General features: G+C 45.8%; 1 protein-coding gene across 5 annotated transcripts in view; it reads left to right on the forward strand.

Moving 5' to 3' along the window:
* The window catches only part of SPECC1 (sperm antigen with calponin homology and coiled-coil domains 1), a 143,478-nt gene that overhangs the window by 21,041 nt on the left and 102,648 nt on the right, over nucleotides 1-19,789 (forward strand). The gene's annotated exons all lie outside the window — the stretch shown is intronic.

The raw sequence follows: 19,789 nt of genomic DNA on the forward strand, positions 1-19,789 counted from the left end.
TCACTAGGTGGCACTAGTAGCTGGTGCTAAGACATGGTGAGAACTTTCTATCATCACTGCTTCCTGAGGGGATGGGGCTGTTCCATGCTGTTGTTGAAACCCAGCAGGGTCCTCCACAAAGAATCTTGGTCATCGCAAAAGGGAAAATCTCATTGTCCCAGACCAGACATACACAGCATTATAGCCAAGCCCAGTCCAATGCCTAATAATGAAATAAACCAGGAGTGCTCAAACTTTTTCTGCGTGGATCATGTCTTAATAGAGACAGATTGTCTCACAGAGGTCTCCTCTCCCCTTGTGATTGTGCAGACCCACCTCCCCTCACACAGCAGAGGCAGCAAGAGTCTGAGTTAAAAAAGGACTCAAAGCAGGATGGTGAGGTGGCATGTTGACCTAGTGGCCTCCTGTGGAGCTTGTCCCCCGTGCCTTTTCCTGGTGAGCTCTGCCCCTCCGCTCCTTCCAATTGCTTTCAGCTCTGCACCAGTTTCCAAAGGCAGCCAGGCACGCCATCTGCATACCAAGTACTCTGTGCAAACACGCGGCTTTCCCTGATGAGCTCAGCAAACACACGCTTTTGTCTGCTCTCTGGTGGCATTTCAGAGAGAATGCAAGACCTTATTAAATTTGGCCGTGACCTCACTATTTATCATGGCCTCTGCAGAGTTTGCCAGCGTTCAGGCAGTGGGCAGAGCAATGTTGCTAACCAATGAGGGATAAAAACTTCATGGAAATTTTTATTCCCTTCATCTGAGTGGTGCATAATGTAACATTGTAAAGGCATCATAGTAACCCAAACACAGATCCTATTCTTCAGTGAAGCAGAGCCAAGACACTAGAATTTAATGGTGGCTTGTCACTCGCATTTCATGGAAGCATTCGAGTTTCCGCAGCCAACAGAGTCACGCTGGCCAAAGATTCTTCGGGGGACAGTGAGAGGAGGAAGAGAACATACCCAGATACTGCAGCATGGGATCCTGGGAATGCAGCCAGGGCAGCATCACTGTAGGGATCCCAGAATGGAATACATATGTCAGATATAAAAGCAGAGGCTCTATGCTGGAAAACTCATCCCTCATGCCTATAGAACAGGGGGAAGGGAGAAGAGGATCTATGACTCTTTAAAAAATATAAAATAATATCTTGATTTGGTTCCTAGCAACCAGATGAAATTTGAATATTGTTCTTCCACCTTAGAACTGGTAGCTGACCAAGCATTCAGCTTTGCTTAGCACATGTCTAATTCTGAAGGAGAACATCCGCACTGAGCAACATCAGCACAAGTTTGAGGATGTGCATCTGTGGCTGTGTAATACACAAATAATCAGTAATCATTTAAATCTTAAATTCATAAAGTGCCTTTTAATGTGGAAAATAGACCCAGGTGCTTTACATATTGTGTGTGCATGGGCACACCAGATCCTGCAGCCTTTACTCAGGGGAGTAGTTGCATGCTCCAAAAGGTTCTTTGAGGGTGATCTGGGCTCATTGTTCTGGCTTCCTCTTTTTCCTACCTTGAGAATGTTTGCTCAGGCATTGGAAGGTTTTGATGGCAACGGGTGAGTTTTCAGTGGGCACACTCTCACACACCCCTATATATAATATAATAAAAGCAGGAAGGAGGATATAAAGCCGAATGCTCTCATTCCATAGGCATGCTAAGGACAGATACCGAAGGTGAAATTATATTAAAGTTAATGTTTAAAATTAAATATAACAAGTTAGGAGGGAAGGTACTGTACATCTGGGGTCAGGCTTGGGTTATGAGGGATTACAGGTATTGGTTGCAAGGATGAAGAGATACAGACATATCACATAACCGGCATAGACCCAGATTGGGGTGCAAGAGTTTTTTAAAGAGTCAGTGGATAAGTGGGCTCGGGTACGTCACCCATGGAATGTATAAGGAGTCCAAGTCAGTATCGGTGCAGCGAATGAGTACATGGGTGGGGTGCGTCCCTTGGTTTGTCAGGGAAGGAAGTGGGCTATTTCCCTGGTCGGCGGTCTCAATTACTCAATGTGGTATTGATGGTGTCGTGTGATGTGTTCCGTATAAATGTCTCTCGACCACCTGATGGTGTCATACACCATGAGCTGTCTCATGAGCCGGGTATAGTGTCGACCGACTCCGCACGCTGTCAGTACCGGCTCGTTGTGGGGGTCCCACGAGCCCAGGGCTCCCACAATCAGTATCTCCTCACCTACAAGAAGATTAGGACCTGAAGTGACAGAGGTCACTGAGTGCCCCTTGGGAAATCTGTGTTGAGAGAAAGAGACTTTAGAAAAAGTTCAACAGAGAGAAGTTAAGCTGCAGCAAGTGCAGTTGCTGGAACCCCACTGAAGCAGTAACTCCAAGGTGTCTTTGGCAGTGGACAGGGCTAAGCTGCAATAGTAACTTGAATGCAGAATCAAGCTAGGTGAGCATATTTGCCTGGCTGGGAAATGTAAGACTTGGGTTTTGGGAGATCCAGGTGGCTATCGTGTGGCTGGCTGATAGAGAGGCACAAAGAATTCTAGGCTGTCTGACCCAGAGGCCTCTGGTTTTGACATTCAGCTTTCTCCTCGCTGCGTCTCTGCCCGCGTTTTCGATCTGCATGGGAGCATGTATTTCTGCGCCTTCCAATAAAGGACCCAAAGGTCTGATGCTCGTGCTCACTTTCCGATGTTTCTCCTGGGGAGGAATTGTGGTGTTGGCCTCCCATGTCTCAGGATTCCAGACTCTTGTGTGCTGAATGCAGACCCACACCATGTCATACAGACAGCATGTGATCTCCTTGCCCCCAGCTGCACCAGACTCCCCTGGCTCCTCTTCCTTTCAAGTTCCACTTCAGACTTCCCCTGTCTGGTTTTGAACCTCTTGCTAGCCTCACTCCACTCTGCTTCCTACTCCCTCTGCAAGCCTACTGCCCTCCCCTGTCCCACCTCATTCAGTGTTAGCCCCTTCTTGGTGTGAGAGAACCACAGCTTCTGCCCTCAGGCCTTAGTATCTCTCTGCCTCTTCAGCTCTACACCACCTTCTTCCAGATATCTGCTGAAATCATAAGTTCTTTTCTCCGTTACTTACACCTGTTCCTTTCGCTCTTCCTTTTGTTCTTATTTGAGTCAGTGGTTGGGTTACTTATCTAGAATGCAGTTTTATCTGAAGGACACTACGGAAACTCAGATTGTATATTGTGATGTGTCTGTAACATTATTGCTGGCCTATAACTTAAAAGAAACAAATTATTGAAACCAAAAATGCCAAGGTTGCATACTCCCTTGAGCATAACCCTCCCACATTTGTTTTGGTGACCTTGAGCAATAGTGTGTGTTCCCAATGTCGCAGATAATAAATAATTGACACCACTCTTGCCTGTCTAAACACAGCCTGTGGTGTGTAGGCTGTCCTTCATGGAGTTTAAGCCATGCACACCATTCTTTTTATGCTGACACAGACTACCCTGTCTACCTCATTAGAAGCTAATGCAGTAAATCAGAGGCAGCTTAAAGGAAGACTGGGCCAACCCCCTCTGTCCCCCTGGCAAGCGGAGTCTGAGCAAACGGACTGGAGACAGATCCCAAGCTAGAATTCCTGCTTTGTGATGTTTGGCTACGTAAACTCCTGGCTGTTTTGAAAGTGTATGTAAAATGAAATGACACATACAGGGAGAGCTGCCTTGGATGTAGATTCCTGTTCCACTGGGTTATTTCTTGCCGTGGGGAGCCCTGAAGCAGAGTGTTAAAGGCCAGATTTCTAAAGCTCTTACAGCTGTTACTCAGAATGTTCCTGTGTAACAAAAGGAGCTGGAGGAACAACAAAACTGAAGGAGAATGGGGGAAGGTCTTTGGAAATGCCTATGTAATGTTTGCATTTACCAAGCTAAGTTGTAAATAAATTGGCTGAAAAGGTGTAGCTATACAGGTGTATACCCAAGCTGGTACATTTTGGAATCTCTCCCATCCTTGGATCTCAGGGTTATGGGAAGGTCAGTGTTTCCCAAACTATGAAGTTTTTAGGTTTACAAATGAAACTAAATAACTGTGACTTTATACCCCATATTCGTCATAGAAATATGGTTATGATATGAATATGGCATAACTAAGATATACTTTATGCAAGATGGCTTATGTAAGATATCATTGGAACAGTTATGAATGTGATTATCCAGTTTGTATGCATATATCATTTCTGTATCTAAAGTTAGGAATATGGACTATGTAACAATTACAACTGGGTGGGTATTCGGGAGACACCCCCCAGACAACAGACCATCAGCCTTGATGGGCCGTTACGAAGAAAAAAGACTGTGAAGATACTAATCTCTCTTCTTCCTGAGAGTAGTCCTGGGAGGTAGCTGACACACTACTAGGGGCATGTCTTCACTAGCAACGTCATGTGGCTGTATAGTCACGGCACCAGCCCCACCTCCATGAAGGAATAGCTCCCAGCGCTGTCTACACTGACACGTTACAGCACTGAACCTTGCAGTACTCAGGGGTATTTTTTCACACCCCTCAGTGAGAAAATTACAGCGCTGTAAAGTGGCGGTGTAGACAAGGCCTTAGTCAGGTGCTCCTGTCACCTGTACTAAGCGCTATCTTGGACTTACAGTAATTTTCCACTAACAGGATGGGGAGGTCAAGTTTGGGAAACAAAAGATTCCTACCTTATGTAAATTGTATTTAAGGCTAGGAAGGAAAGCAAACAGGACACTCCTCCATTGCCTACCCAAGAAGAAACACTGCTGAAAGTACCTGAAAGGACAAAGGAACTGACCTGTGGGGAAAGGCAGGGGTGAGTCCAGCCTGAGGCAGGGCTCCAGGCTCTAAGAAGAAATAACTGAACCTCTAAACTACAGAGACTCTGCAACTTGCTTAAAATAACATTTAGGGTGAGAAATTACTTCTTGAAACTAGTATCTTTAAGATCTTAAATTTAGTATGTGTGTTTTGTTTTATTTGCTCCGTAATCTACTTTGTTTTGTTTGCTGTTCCTTATCACTTTAAATCTCCCTTTTATATTTAATAAATTTGTTTATGCACAAACTGGGTTTAATAAATCTGTGGGGGGGCAAGAAGCTGCGTATATCTCTCTTCACAGTGAGGAAGAGGGTGAATTTTTATGAGCTTGGCTGTGCAGATCTTTCTATACAGCACAAGACAATATACCTTTTGGGTCTGCACCATAGACACCAACTTTCCCTCTGCCCGGTGGGTGCTCGACCCCCTAGTCCCGCCCCGGCCCTGCTCCTGCACCACCCTTGCCCCGCCCCCATTCCACCCCCTTCCCTAAAGTCCCTGTCCTGCCCCGCCCCCTTTCCCCAAGTCCCCACCTCTTCTCCACCTTCTCCCCTGAGTGCGCCGTGTCCCTGCTCCTCTCCCTCCCGGAAAGTCCTAAGCACCACCAAGCAGCTGTTAGGCGGCTGGTGGGTGGGAAGCGCTGGGAGGGGGAGGAGCGGGGACACGGCACGCTTGGGGGAGGAGGTGGGGAAGAGGTGGGGTGGAACTTGGCTGCCGGTGGGTGCAGAGCACCTGCTAATTTTTCCCTGTGGGTGCTCCAGCCCTGGAGCACCCATGGAGTTGGCGCCTATGGTCTGCACTCCAAGGGAGGTGGCACCTGAGTGCTGGGGCAAGTCCCTTAAGATGAGTCTTCCCAGAGCTGATCTCAGAGTCTGTGTCTTTCTGCAGTTGGGGGTGGCCCTGCCTGTGTGTGTGCTAGAGGAGGCTTAAGAGCCTGGCTCCGCAAGACCGGGTAAAGGGGGCCTAGCTGGCAGAACAGGCAGGCTCAGTGGTATCTCAATACATCAGGTGGCACCTTAAAGGGGGACAACACGTCACAATAACCTTGTACTCTGCTACCGCCCATCAGAAGATATGAAAGCGTGTTACATACTTAGGCCATGTCTACACTTACAAGCTTACAGCGGCACAGCTGTACCAATACAACTGTGCTGCTGTAAGAGTGCTTGTGTAGCCGTGGTATGCTGATGGGAGAGAACTCTCCCGTCAACGTAATAAAACAAGCTCAATGAGCAGCGGTAACTATGTCGGTGGGAGAGCATCTCCCGCCAACATAGCACTGTGCACATGAGCGCGTATGCCGGCAAAACTTGTCACAAAAGTTACAAAAGTTTGGCCGACATAAGTGCTAGTGTAGACATGGCCTAAGTCATTTACTTACCTTGAAGGAGTGTCACATATTATCCTCACTCTACAAATGGAGAAACTGAGGCACAGAAGGTGCTGTGACTTGCCTAAGGTTACACAGCAAGTCAGTGGAAATCTTGGCTCTCAGTTCCCTGTAGTTTTCTGCAGAATCCCAATTTATAAACTTTCTGGAGTCCACTTGTAAATTCTCCAAAGGACTGTTGAGTTTAATCTCTCTGGTATACTCCCCCTCCCTTCCCTCTCCCCTCCCCCCCCCACCCCCCCAATATTTCCAGCAGCAGCAGCTATTACCTGGCAAGTTCATCGACTGAAACATTCATCTTTCCAAATGTCCTCTTGTGTGCATTTGGTTTTGTGCTGAGTGAGAGAAGCCAGATGAAAATAGGGAGTGTGACTGGGCTGGGTATGTGCAGAGCTGAGCTGACAACTCTGGGCAGGATGGAGAGATCTGTGCGATACTCGTTGATATCAAGTTCTGTCAGCTGCAGTAGTCTGCATCAAGGTAAATTACATCCAAATGTAAATAGCAGGGCAGGTTTGTTTGTTTTGCTAGGCTGCTTTGCTGGCTCATTTGTTTGTTCATGGGTGAAGCCTGAACCTATAAAAAGAAGAACAGGAGTACTTGTGGCACCTTAGAGACTAACAAATTTATTAGAGCATAAGCTTTCGTGGACTACAGCCCACTTCTTCGGATGCATATGCATCCGAAGAAGTGGGCTGTAGTCCACGAAAGCTTATGCTCTAATAAATTTGTTAGTCTCTAAGGTGCCACAAGTACTCCTGTTCTTCTTTTTGCGGATACAGACTAACACGGCTGTTACTCTGAAACCTGAACCTATAAAGAGCTATTCACCTCACCTAAAAAACCACATCTGTTTTTCAATAGGACTCTTTGCCTCCCAACTAAAGGTTTGTCTGAGTTTGAGATCCTCAGGATGATTATAGCTGTTGCTCCTATCTCATGTTTTATAGAGATTCTGAGCACTTTACCAACTACAGGAGGGGTAGGCAAACTACGATCCGTGGGCCACTTCCAGCCAGCCAGACATCTGGCTCTTGAGCTCCTGCTGGGGAGCGGGGTCTTGGGCTTGCCTCGCTCCCGCAGTCTAGCCAGGGAGTGGTGTCGGGGGCTGCTCCGTGCGCGCATGCCGCAGCTCCTGAAAGCAGCCACATGTCCTCCCTTCGGCTCCTATGCATAGGGGCAGCCAGTGGACTCCACACGCTGCCCCAGCCCCAAGCGCTGCCCCCACAGCTCCCATTGGCCGGGAACTGTGGCCAGTGGGAGCTGCAGTGGCAGCGCCTGTGGATGGGGCAGCGCGCAGAGCAACTTGGCTGCGGCTCCATGTAGGAGCCGGAGGGGGGACATGGCCACTGCTTTCCGGAGCTGCTTGAGAAGTGCTGTCCAGAGCCTGCACCCCAACCCCCTGCCCCAGCTCTTATCAGCCTCCTGCCCTCCGAATCCCTCGATCCTAGCCCAGAGCACCCTTCTGCACCCCAAAACCCTCAGCCCCACCCCAGAGCCTGCACCCCCAGCCAGAGCCAGCACCTCCCCCCCAATCCCCTGCCCCAGCCCAGAGCCCCCTCCCACACTCTGAACCCCTCACTCCCAGCCTGGGGCACCCTCTACACCCCAAACCCCTCAGCCTCACCCCAGAGCCCGCACCTCCAGCTGGAGCCCCCTTCCCCCTCTCCCATACCCCAACCCCCTGTCCCAGCTCAGAGCCACCCCTCCACTCCCCCGCACTCTGAACTCTTCATTTCTGGCCCCACCCCAGAGCCCTCACTCCCTCCTGCACCCCAACCCCAATTTCATGAGCATTTATGGCCTGCCATACAATTTTCATACTCAGATGTGGCCCTCGGGCCAAAAAGTTTGCCCACCCCTGAACTACAGGCTCAGTTATGGCTCTAGAACTTGAGCCAGGCTGTGGAGGAGGAGAAGCAGTGGTGGTAGGAAGGGTGTTGTGCCGGTGAAGGCCAGGGGAAGCCTGGGGGCCACCAGGAACACTGGGGAGTGAGGGTTTTCCTCACCAGTACAAAATGGGTGTAGTAGCATACACACAATGCATGGTTCCTCTGGGGTGCTCAATATTGCTGGCAGTGCCATCTGCCCCTCCCTGTTTGCCATCAGGGTGTTTAGGCAGCAGCAACATTATGACTCCCACATGCAGGAGAGGTTTGGGGGAGGGAAAGGACTTTCCAGTCCCCTCTTCTCTCCTCCACCACCGCTAATGCCTCTGCATGATGGCAGCCATATTTTCACCCTATAATAAATAGATAGGAATGTCTTCTGGTAGGAAAAATTTCAGGTGAGCATAGATGGCCCTCAGTAAGGGAAATAGGAAATCCCAAAGACCTCTCTCTCCTTTCTACCTAGCCCGCAGAGACTAAAATATACCAGCATGGAGACCAACCCATCTGGCTCATCTTTACCCTACAGACTTCAGAATGTCTTTCTGAACAAGTCCTTTCATCTCCAACGAGATATTACCCCAGGAGCTTGCTGGAATCTATGCTCCCTTGGATCAGAAACCTTTTGGCTATTTGTTTTTATTCCTTAGACCAAAGAAGCAATAATAAGCACACTTTCTCAGTGAAGGCAACAGAACAAGTGCATTGCTGCCTGTGCCTGCCTGCTGAGTTGATTAACTGTAATGGTCACGAGCAGAGAGATATATTTAAGGCAAACCCTAAGGAAATTAAGAGTTTAAATTATCCTCCATATGTCCGGTGTCCCACTAAAATGAATACACCCCACAGATCACTTGGGCAGAAGTATCAATGTCCGGATGCTACATTGTTAGCACAGTAAATGAAGCTGCATAATAAATGATGTTTAAATGACCTCACTCTATGAAGAGGGAATTGATACAGATATACACCAGACAGGGTTGTTTGGAAGCTGAAGGCTTTTATGCTTCCATCTCACACCACTGTCAAGTTTTTTTTCTTTTTCTTTTCTTTAGACACCCTTTGTTGTGTATAAAAGAAAGTTAGTGTAGCCAGTGATGGCCAAAGTAAGGCCCAGGGGCCAAATGCAACCCATAGAGATCTACAGCATGGCCTGCAGCCACTCTTCTAGTTAATGTGTTGATTGACTCACAGCATGCAACTGTCCATTTTGGCCTGAGCAGGCACTATTGATTATGAGAGACTGCAATTTGATCCTTTTTATGCAAATTTAGTGTACCGCTCAGATTCCTGCCAAGTTCCCAGAGTTGCCTTCCAGTTGAGTAAATATTTGGTGCCCACACACAGTTCCATTGACCCTATTTTGGAAGGACAATCCTTTTTTTTTTTTTCTTTTTTTTAACCAAACATTTATCATTACTCCAGGAGTCCCTCCCAAGGGCTCTCTGAGTTCCCTGGTTTCCACTATCGTTAAAACATGTGTCTCAATATTTTAGGTGTTGAAATGATGCTCGCTCTATAATGTGGTAATACCCTGGTAAATAGAAAGATATGATAACTATATTTGTGTATCATGTCTCTTGAAACAAAAGCGAACTATTGTAATGATTGGGTTTTGATGTTTACATGGCCGGGATTTATAAACTTGTTAAAACTTGCTAAATAAATAACTAGGACACACCTTTTTTTTTTTTTTTTTAACTGCTTTTCTTCCCAGATGTCACTGCTTAATGCTTTTCTGTGTTGGCAGTGCTGGTCTCTAGAAGAGGTGGAGCCTGGCTCCATGAGGGTGACCCCGGTCTCTTCCCTCACTTTCCCTAGTGCTATGAGAAAAGATATTAGGTTTGACATGTGCTATCCCCTGGGAAACCCGGACCAGAAGGGCTCACTGAGGATTAGCATTAGAGAGGAATCACACTCCATTGGCTGATGCTTTGTCGCATTTCCTCTGTTAATCCATTGAGGCATTTCTTTCCTTTCAGAAAAACGAGTACTCAAGACTTGAGATTTCCCAGAGGTCTATACCTGTGTCACCCAGTGTGTTGTTTCCCAGAGTGACTGTGTGCTAATGTGAGGCTGGGCTGGACTAGAACCCTTCTTTCAATGGTCAGATGCTTCAAAACAGATTTTTTATTTTATTTTATTTTAAATAAATGGCTTTAAAAACTCCTTGACAAATCTAACTGGCAATTCAATTTTTCAGAAAATGCTAATGGGCCCCAATTAGAGCTGAAAAAAGGAAAGTGAATCTGTTTGAAGGGCAGTTCTCGGATGAGCTTAGTCTCCTTTTACCCACCATGCATCAAGTTTTGACAGTGTCTGTTTCTTGTGATCTGTCACATCAAAGGCTGCTCTGGGTCTGCAGCAGGGTTGATGTACCTTGAGCTCAGTAAAATTGCCGTCTTTTTTTCCCTGTAAAAGATACAGACTGGGGCATGTGTGAGAAGCTAATGACATTGGTATGTGCTGTTATATGACAAGACCTCACTAGAAACCAAATGCCTGAGCCCATTTGGGATTTCCTTGGGACAATAAATATGCTGGAAAGCTTCATCTGGAAATGTAGCTGGATTCTGCCATCAGCCACAGATGCAATCAGTGGCTCCGATACCATTGCAGTCTTTCCTGAAGAAAAAGAGGCTCTAGCTCTGGAAACAGAATACCGAGGCAAAAGCAAAAATCCCTTTGGAGCTTTCAAGGCAGAAAATCCCTAAATAACTTGAACATGTACATGCACCTATCACTCCACTCCCTGACCCGTGAGCATATGCTAATACGGAGGCACATATTCATACATATATCTCTCCAGGCTCAGATTGACACACACTGATGAAGACAAAGTATTATTATAAGGCTCAGATTTATGTTTTCATCTCCGATTTTCTAGGCAGGATTTAATCTAATTGCCAAGGCCAAACATTTCAAAAGGTGGGGGCCCAGATGTTTAGGTGTCCAACTTTAAGCATCCTTTTTTGTGCCCTGACCCTTAAAATGTAAAGTGACAGTCCTTGTTTCAGTTCACACTTTTACATGTTTCATCTGCAAACAGGAGATAAAAGAGAGTTAAAGCTCACATGGAAACCACCATTTAATTGTACAAGTGTAGAAAACTCTCAGCCTTGAGCATTGACTGCACAGACATCAGATGAAATGTGGCATATCCCTTTGAGTCCCCCCCCTTGCCACCATTCCTTTGTCTTGATCCTTAGTCTTAGCCAAAAGATTCGGATTTGTATGTTCAGCTCTAGTGTAAATACGGAGACAAGTTAATAAATGGAGTTATTTGTATCCATTGCCATAAAGTGAAATTTTGACTTTCCAGGTACTTTTCTTCCTTGGCCTTTCTTTCCACTCCCTCTTGAAGTGGGTTGCTTGGTAGGCACTTTGAGCTACCTGAGTAAGGAATTAATTCTGCTGCTAGTGGGGACCTCCTCTTTTCTTAATGCATAAATGACAACAACCCTGATATCATGGAAACCAAATTCTCTAGATAACATTTTAGGACCTAGGTCTCAGTCCCTGTTTTCCCTAGGCCAAAAGGGTCTACTGCTAGACTCCCTTTGGAAGTGGCATGCAATACTAGTGTGGCATTATGCCCCATTTTCTACATAGTAATATTATTGACATGATGTATTTTATGCAAGATTGGTCATGTAAGGTATCATTGAAACGGTTGTGATTCACTGAATATGATTATCCTATTTGTATGCATGTATCATTTTGGTATCGGAAGTTAGGAATATTGTCTATGCATCTATTACAAATGTGTTTACACCTGGGGAAAGCCCACTAAGCAGAATGCAATCAGTCTAGATGGCTGGCTGGAAAGGGCAATTAGGGAGAACAATAGATCTTAGAAGAGGCAAATCTCCCACCTGGGAGCCTTCCTGAGGATGCTACAAACAGCTTCCAAGTCATGGCTGCTGTGTCCCTACAGGGGCATGTGACCACGTCACCTGGTACTGGACTACATTTTGGAATACCTGTGTTTTTTCACAGACCGGGCATGGGAACCAAGAGGGGAGACAAAGGGTTCCTGCCATATGCAAAAGCTATTTAAGGCAGGGGAGTGACATCATCGTGGTTCTTCACTGACTCCCTGCCCAGAGAGATGCCTGAAAACACCTGAGGAACAAGGACTAGACTGGGGGAGAAGGGCTGAACGTAGGCTAGAGGGATTTCTAGCCTGAGACAGGAATACCTGGTGTTTTTAAGCTGCAAACAAGTGCAGCTTGCCCTCAAGAATCTCTGCAAACTGTCTAAATCAACAATTAGGGTGAGAATCTGCCACTCATATCCAATCTCTTTAGTATATTAAGCTTAGCTTGTGTTTTTGGTTATTTGCTAGGTAATCTGCTTTGGTCTGTTTGCTATCCCTTATGAGCACCTAAAATCTATCTTTTGTAGTTAATAAACTTGTTTTGTCTAAAACCAGTGTGTGGAAATCATAACTTGGGGCAGAAAGCTGTGTATATTTCTCTCCACATTGGGGGGGGGGGGGCAAATTTAATGATCTTACACTATACAGTTTGCTGTGCAGCGCAAGCAGGGCCGGCTCCAGGCACCAGTGGAGGAAGCGCGTGCCTGGGGCGGCACATGCTATGGGGAAGCATTCTGTCCATTCTTGGGGCGGCATAGTCTGAGCGGCTTTTTTTTTTTTTTTTCCCTTTGGGCGGCAAAAATGGTAGAGCCGGCCCTGAGCGCAGGATGGTGTAATTTTGGGTTTACACTCGAGAAGGGGGTGTGTGCCTTATGAACTGGGAGGTGCATTAGCTGAGCCTTCCCATGCAGCTGTGTGTTGCTGCAGCTGGGTGTGCCCCTACTCGTATGTATGCTGGACGGGGCTTGAGGGCCTGTCACAATAGTACAGTGTAAAGGGAGCCCAGGCTGATGGGTCAGGCGGGTTCAGTGGTACCCCAGTTCCAGGTGGTACCCTGGAGGGAACCCATCACAACTAGTATTACTTTTGTGGACCTAGTCTAGGATCCATTTAATGAGCCCTAATTACTAGCATTCTTGTCTAATTGGAATGCACAGGGAACAGAATTAGTGCAATGCATTTTAGTGACTTTGTGACAAGGCCTCTGATAACTGACTCTGTCGTGGATAAACGGCACACCCAGCCTCTTTATGAGGCACATTGGTGTCTGTCTGCCGTCAACTCATAGCAGTTAACATGAAGGAACTGGCATTTGCCGACCTATGTTTCTGGTTGTGTCCTCCTTTGTTCACTTCGTTGCTGCCCTGCTCTAGTGCGGCAGCTAAACAATTCAGATTTGCTTTAATATATTGATATTAATATTTTAATGCTTTGCCCATGACTTATTTTTTTAAAACAGCTCCTGAAATGAAAGAGAACTTCTCCATCTGCTATGTATTCCCATGGGAATCATTTTGTTGGCACATGTCTGCCCACTGGGCTCTGAGCCAGTTAAAAGGATTCAAGTGTGTGGAGGGGATGCTGAAATGCTGGACCTTAAGGACCTTAATGACTTGACTCACTAAATATGTTGACAGTTAATTGGCTCAAGCTAACACAAATAGGGAAGATCCATTACAGCTGTAAACATGCCAGCAAAGATCATAGCAGACCAGCTAGGGACACCATCTAAACAGAAGGGAAAGATGCTAGATTCTCCCTAGAATACCACACATGCCTTGGGTTTTTTTTTTGTTTCTTTTCCAGTCACCTTCAGGAAAGTTATAGAGCAGGGTCAATGTGACCCCATGGTTACCTGCATTAGGTTAATTATCAGCTTTTCTCCAGCTAATTTGAAGAGAAATTATCCTTAAGACTAATTCTCCAGGCCTAGATGTATCACAGCCAACATGGCTTGTCAGGGTGCCAGTGTGTTCGCACTCAGAGAATGGGGTAGAAAAAAATAAAGGAAGTCAAAGCTAGCCTGGCCTACCAAGTATGCGTATCAGGAGGGTGCAATGCATTCCTCGCTAGTTTTCCAACTGCTTTTCAGAGGATCTTAATGCTCTAACGGAAGAGAGAGAGGTTGACTGCAGCTTTACAGATGAATTCTTGGAAGGCTGCAGTTTGGTCCCACGAATTTGGTATAACCTCAAAGTGTCCTAGTCCCAAAGATTTATTTTGTAACTTGGTGGGAAATATCAGATTTGCTCTTTCTTCTGAGTTTCAATGTGGACGGTATGGCCCATTTTGTTGTTTGCTGCTGTGAGTCCCTGCTTCTTTGGCACCTGACATTGTGCATGCTACAGACACGCCCTTTTGTAGAGTAGTCTGCCTTCATATGGATATATCCAGTGCTGGTGACAGGTGCAGTGTAACAGCCCTGGGCTAATATTAATCCACAGACCAGGTACAGCACAGGCATTGGTAGTTGGCTCCATGATGGTTCCCAGTCAGTGTGCCTCAACATTGCCCAGCAGAGCCCGTCTCTGAAAGGTGAGAGGGATGAGATCGGTTTCCAGGACCTATTCAGCCCTTGGACTCCCTGCAGAATCTGCCAACCCATTTGTGCCAGCTGGGATGATGGCTCTGTGATCTGGATACCTGTCCACCTGGTACTTAGGTTGTTGCATGTGCGCGCTCTCTCTCTCTTCTAATTTTAGTACTTGGGGAAAAGTTATATGTGTAGAGGGTTAATCAGCCCCCTGGGATCTAGCCACATGCCCCTCATGGGGGAATTGTACAACTTGCTACCTGTGCATCATGCTGGAAATTAATCCCTGGTTTACACCCCTTTTTCTTTACTATCCATGGTTTGAGCTGCAAGCTCCTATAAATAGCATCATTGTTGTCTTCATTACTTTTGTTGGGGTGGCTACATCTAAAACTCCACAGCTCACCCCTTGCCGTGGGCTTGGGTTGCCATTGCTTGTTTCACTTGACTCTCCCCATCACGATGTTAGAACCATTCTAACCTACATATTTCACATCATTGTCAAATTAAGGATTGTTGGCCTCCAGCCCTGACCTTACTAGAATGTTAGATTTCAGGGGTGTCTGCTAGGACTCCACGATTACTTTTTGTACGTATTGCCAGCTGCACACTCTGCTCTGCTTTACTACCCAGGACACACTTCCACCATTCTTTCATATGACAGAGCAAGAAGCAGATGTCTGAACTGCTCAGTGTCAAGATTTATTGACCCAAGAGGTTATGTTGACTGATGCAATCCCTCTGGTCAATATTATTTCCTGTTGAAGAAAACCAGAATTCATTGTGTAATCTTCAGTAAAGTAATATCTCCTGGTCTCAATGGTGCTGAAATACCACACCAATCAGAGACCATTCAAGCCTGTACCTCAGAGAGAACGTTAGGACAGGTGTCTAACCCACCAAAACTTCAGAGCTTTTAAGATGATTTTTAAAAGACTTGTTTCTGATTTGGATGTCCCAGATCTGTAGTGTGATATTTGCTTCCAAGTTAACATACACGAGTGTCCCTAGGCAGAGTGAAAACATGGGCCAGTCTTACTTACAGTGCAAATGGGACCTGACTGTGTTTTAACCGTGCCCGAGATTCATGCTAAGGCCTTGGATGTGTCCAGTTGTAGGGTATATGGGTCCCAAGTACCCTCAGATACTGTCTGTGCTGCTTGGACTATGTGGCATGCTTCCTGTAATGGAGAGTCTGGTGTTGATCTTTGTCTTTAAAGTACATGCTGTAACAAACAGTTTGTCCGCAATGTAGCGATGAAGCCTGCAGCAAACAATATCGGACTCACTTTACCCTGCCGGCTTAGTCTGAGGATAGTATAACGAACTGGTTGGTTTGTGACTTGTCTGCATCTAAATCTGACTGGTACCTTGCTTAGAGCAGGACCTCTAAACACTGGGAGGAACATCAGTTCTATTCTTCTTAAGCATGCACCTGTGTATTTTTTTGTGGCTCTCTCTAGCTTTCCATGCCCCTGGTTTCTATCTGTTTTTAAATTGTGGATTTATCCTTCTCTCCAAACTCCAATCCTGCACTGGATTCACAATGCTGAGTTGATGACCTCCCAGGATAACTAAATTTCTCACTGCAGAATCAAAGTTTTAGTATTTGTTTATGTAGGGCCAAAAGTATTCTGGATATTTTATAGAGACAACCAAAAGGCTAGATAATGCCGCTTAACTCACATTAAACAATACCTTACATCATAGATGAAGTGGAGAAATTTACCATGCACACATGCCACCAGTGCTCTGGGATTAGCGCTGGCTGCCTGTTGGTTTCCATGTGGAGTGTTGGTGTTTTATCCATAAAGACCTAGATGGACTGTGATCTACCTATCCCTCCCTGAGAGTTGCCTCCCTTCCGGTACAATGCTGCCACAGTTACAATCAGTGAAATAGCTGAGCTGGAGTCCATGGCTTATAAGAGAATGAGTTTTCTGTTGACTTTGGAATTTACTGTCCCTTCCTTGGTCCAAAATAGTCCAGATTCGGTGACCTTCAGGACATGCTGCACGTCCACCCATTTGCGTGGGTATTTGGAGAAGACTGCTGAACACGGGCATGTGGAACTGCAGGATGGGCAAGGGGCTTTGATGGAAACAGAAGGGGGATGTTCTTTGTTTTCTGTTTGTTACCATCTGGCCGTTTTGTTGTTGTGGGGCGGGGATTGGCTGCTAATCTACTGTTGCTGTTTTTGGTAATTGTGGGTTCCAATTTGCAATTGTTTGTCTTTTTTTTTTTTTTTTTTTTTGGTCTTTTTGTTTGTTTGTTTGTTTTGTTCCTGGGAAGTGTTTAAATAGAAATAAACAAGTTAATGGGGCTATAAAAACCTTATGGCAATTCAGAAGGTTGTTGTATAAATGCTATTTAAAAAAAAAGTATCTCCCATAGCGGCAGGTCTACTGTAAAGTTGTGACTGCAGATCCTTCTACATGCTTAGAAGAGTTTAGCTATAGCAGAGCTGTTCCAGAGGAGAGATGAAGTGACAGTATGTGTCTACGTACTGCTTGAAATTAAAATTAAATTACTACTTTTAAGCATGAGCTCTAATATGAGAGGCAGTTTGTAAGCCTCTAGTAGTTTATATTTGGTTACCAGAACCTGCCTGTTGAGATTACCCTTGCTGCCTACAAATATAACAAAATATCTATTTCTCCAGTGGCAGAAAAATAAAACCAGATTCCAAATGTAATTCTGAAGGATGTCAGATTATTGTGCATGGCCACAGCTAATGTATTCTGGATTCCAGGGCTGGTGAGAAGCCTCAGCTAAGATGTTCTAGATTTCACTGCTAGTGAATTCAGAATAAAACCAGGACTATGAAAGAGTACTGGGTGGGGGCTAAGGTATCAATAACAGGATATGGAGGTTTTCACCTCTAGGACAAATCCAGTCCAGTTTGGGAGTGAGCAAAAGGTGTTCCCCTGTGCCAGTGGTACAGTGACCTGTGCCATTGGACTGGGCATGGTAGAAATCCTGAGAGGGGGAGAGATAGAAATGAGATTGGTGGGACCAGTTCCCGGTATGTAGGTGGTCAGAACACGTAAACCACCATTAAAATTGACATCCCGGTTTGTAATGTCAGTCGAGAGGCCAAAAAATTAGTGGGTCCTGGAGACTGAGCTCCCCACTAGCCCCTAGAGGGGTATCTCCAGGTGAGTCATGCAGAGCTATTTGTTTCCCCCATTAAAAAGTATTATCAAGTCTTTGGCTGAACTTTATTAAACTGCAGTTTAACATGTTGTCTGACGGTGTCAGTTTAAATGTGGACATAAGAGTAAACAAGGTCAGTTAAGGGGGGAAATTGACATCAAGTCTGGAGAAATATTAAATGAGATTCCCACAGCTGTCACCTACATTTACCTCCTGCCAACCTCCCCATTAGCTCTAACTGACCTGATTTCATTGGTTGGATTTATCATTGTAAATCATCATAAATAGACCTTGGATCACTGCAGATCATCCCTTTTAGCAGAACATACAGGACTTCTCCATTAGTCACGGCATCTTCTCAACTGGAGTCTGATGATGTTGAACAGGATCCAATTAAATATAAACAGCTGCACCAAAATAACCTGGAGCATTTTAACTTCCACTGTCAAGAGCAAGGACAGTCTAAGTAAGGACTGGCACATAAGACACCCCAATAGGTTGAGATATGAAGGAGATCTTGGCCAAGTTCGCCTGAGCTGCTCTTGAGCAATTTAAGCTATAACTCCCTTCATTTGTTTGTAATCCTCCCACTAAATTCAGGGCAGTTTTTAGAAAACCTTTGGCTGCATATGCTAAGCTCCCACTAACTTCACTGGGGCTCTCTGTGCTCCTCTGAGCTCAGACTTGTGTTCGGATCTCTCTGTCATGAGACTTTCTGGTGCAGTGTCTGCCGTGTAGTTATAACCGTGTCAGTCCCAGGATGTTAGAGAGACAAGGGGTGGGTGAGGTGATATCTTTTCTGGGCCCAACTTCTGTTGGCGAGAGAGACAAGCTTTGGAGCTACACACAGCTCTTCTTCAGGTCTGGGAAAGGTACTCCCAGTGTCCCATGAAAATGCAAGGTGGAACAGATTGTTTAGCGTGAGTAAGGGACCATTCAAGGCGGAGTGGCCTGTTCACACCTCTGCAGTCATAGGACAAAGAGAGGGGGTTAGTAGGTTACAGTTTTGGTAATAAGCCATAAATCCAGTGTCTCTGTTCAGTTCAGAGTAACAGCCGTGTTAGTCTGTATCCGCAAAAAGAAGAACAGGAGTACTTGTGGCACCTTAGAGACTAACAAATTTATTAGAGCATAAGCTTTCGTGGACTACAGCCCACTTCTTCGGATGCATATAGAATGGAACATATATTGAGGAGATATATATATCGTGGGCTGTAGTCCACGAAAGCTTATGCTCTAATAAATTTGTTAGTCTCTAAGGCTTGGTCTACACTAAACCCCCAAATCGAACTAAGGTACGCAACTTCAGCTACGTGAATAAAGTAGCTGAAGTCGACATACCTTAGTTCGAACTTACCCCCGTCCAGACCCGGCAGGCAGGCTCCCCCGTCGACTCCGCGTACTCCTCGCGGCGAGCAGGATTACCGGAGTCGACGGGGAGCACTTCTGAGTTCGATTTATCGCGTCCAGACTAGACGCGATAAATCGAACCCAGAAGTTCGATTGCCTGCCGCCGAACCAGCGCGGTAAGTATAGACAAGCCCTAAGGTGCCACAAGTACTCCTGTTCTTCTTTCTGTTCAGTTCATGATTTTTAGTGTCTAGCAGAATGATGAATTTAAGCTCTTTACTCTGCTAGAAACTTTACCTTGAATGGGTCCTTATTAGGATTGCCAATTTTGGTTGGACATATTCCTGGAGGTTCCATCACAACATAATCTTTCATTAATGACTCCAGAACAATCCTGGAGGGCTGGCAACCCTATCCCTTACATAGTGGTTTTCAACCTGTGATCCACAGACCCCTTGGGGATCCGCAGACTATGTCTAAGATTCCCAACGGGGTCAGCACCTCCATTTGAAATTGTTTAGGGGTCCACAAATGAAAAAAAGGTTGAAAGCCACAGCCTTACACTATGTGTTAACTACTTTCTACTTATGCTAAACAATCTGTTCCACCTGGCATTTTGCGGTGGCGTTCCTTTCCCAGACCTGAAAAAGAGCTTCAAAGCTTGTCTCTTGCCCCAACAAAAGCTGGGCCAATCAAAGATATTCCCTCACCCATTTTGTCTCTGGTGCAGTATATGTAATTTTTTAAAGCTCTGCTTCTACTGGTCCCCTGGGGCAGGACCTCCCCGTTTTATCTTAATTTGAGTGGCCTGCTGA

The sequence above is a fragment of the Malaclemys terrapin genome, chromosome 18, assembly GCF_027887155.1.
Source record: "Malaclemys terrapin pileata isolate rMalTer1 chromosome 18, rMalTer1.hap1, whole genome shotgun sequence".
NCBI classification, from domain to species: domain Eukaryota; kingdom Metazoa; phylum Chordata; order Testudines; family Emydidae; genus Malaclemys; species Malaclemys terrapin.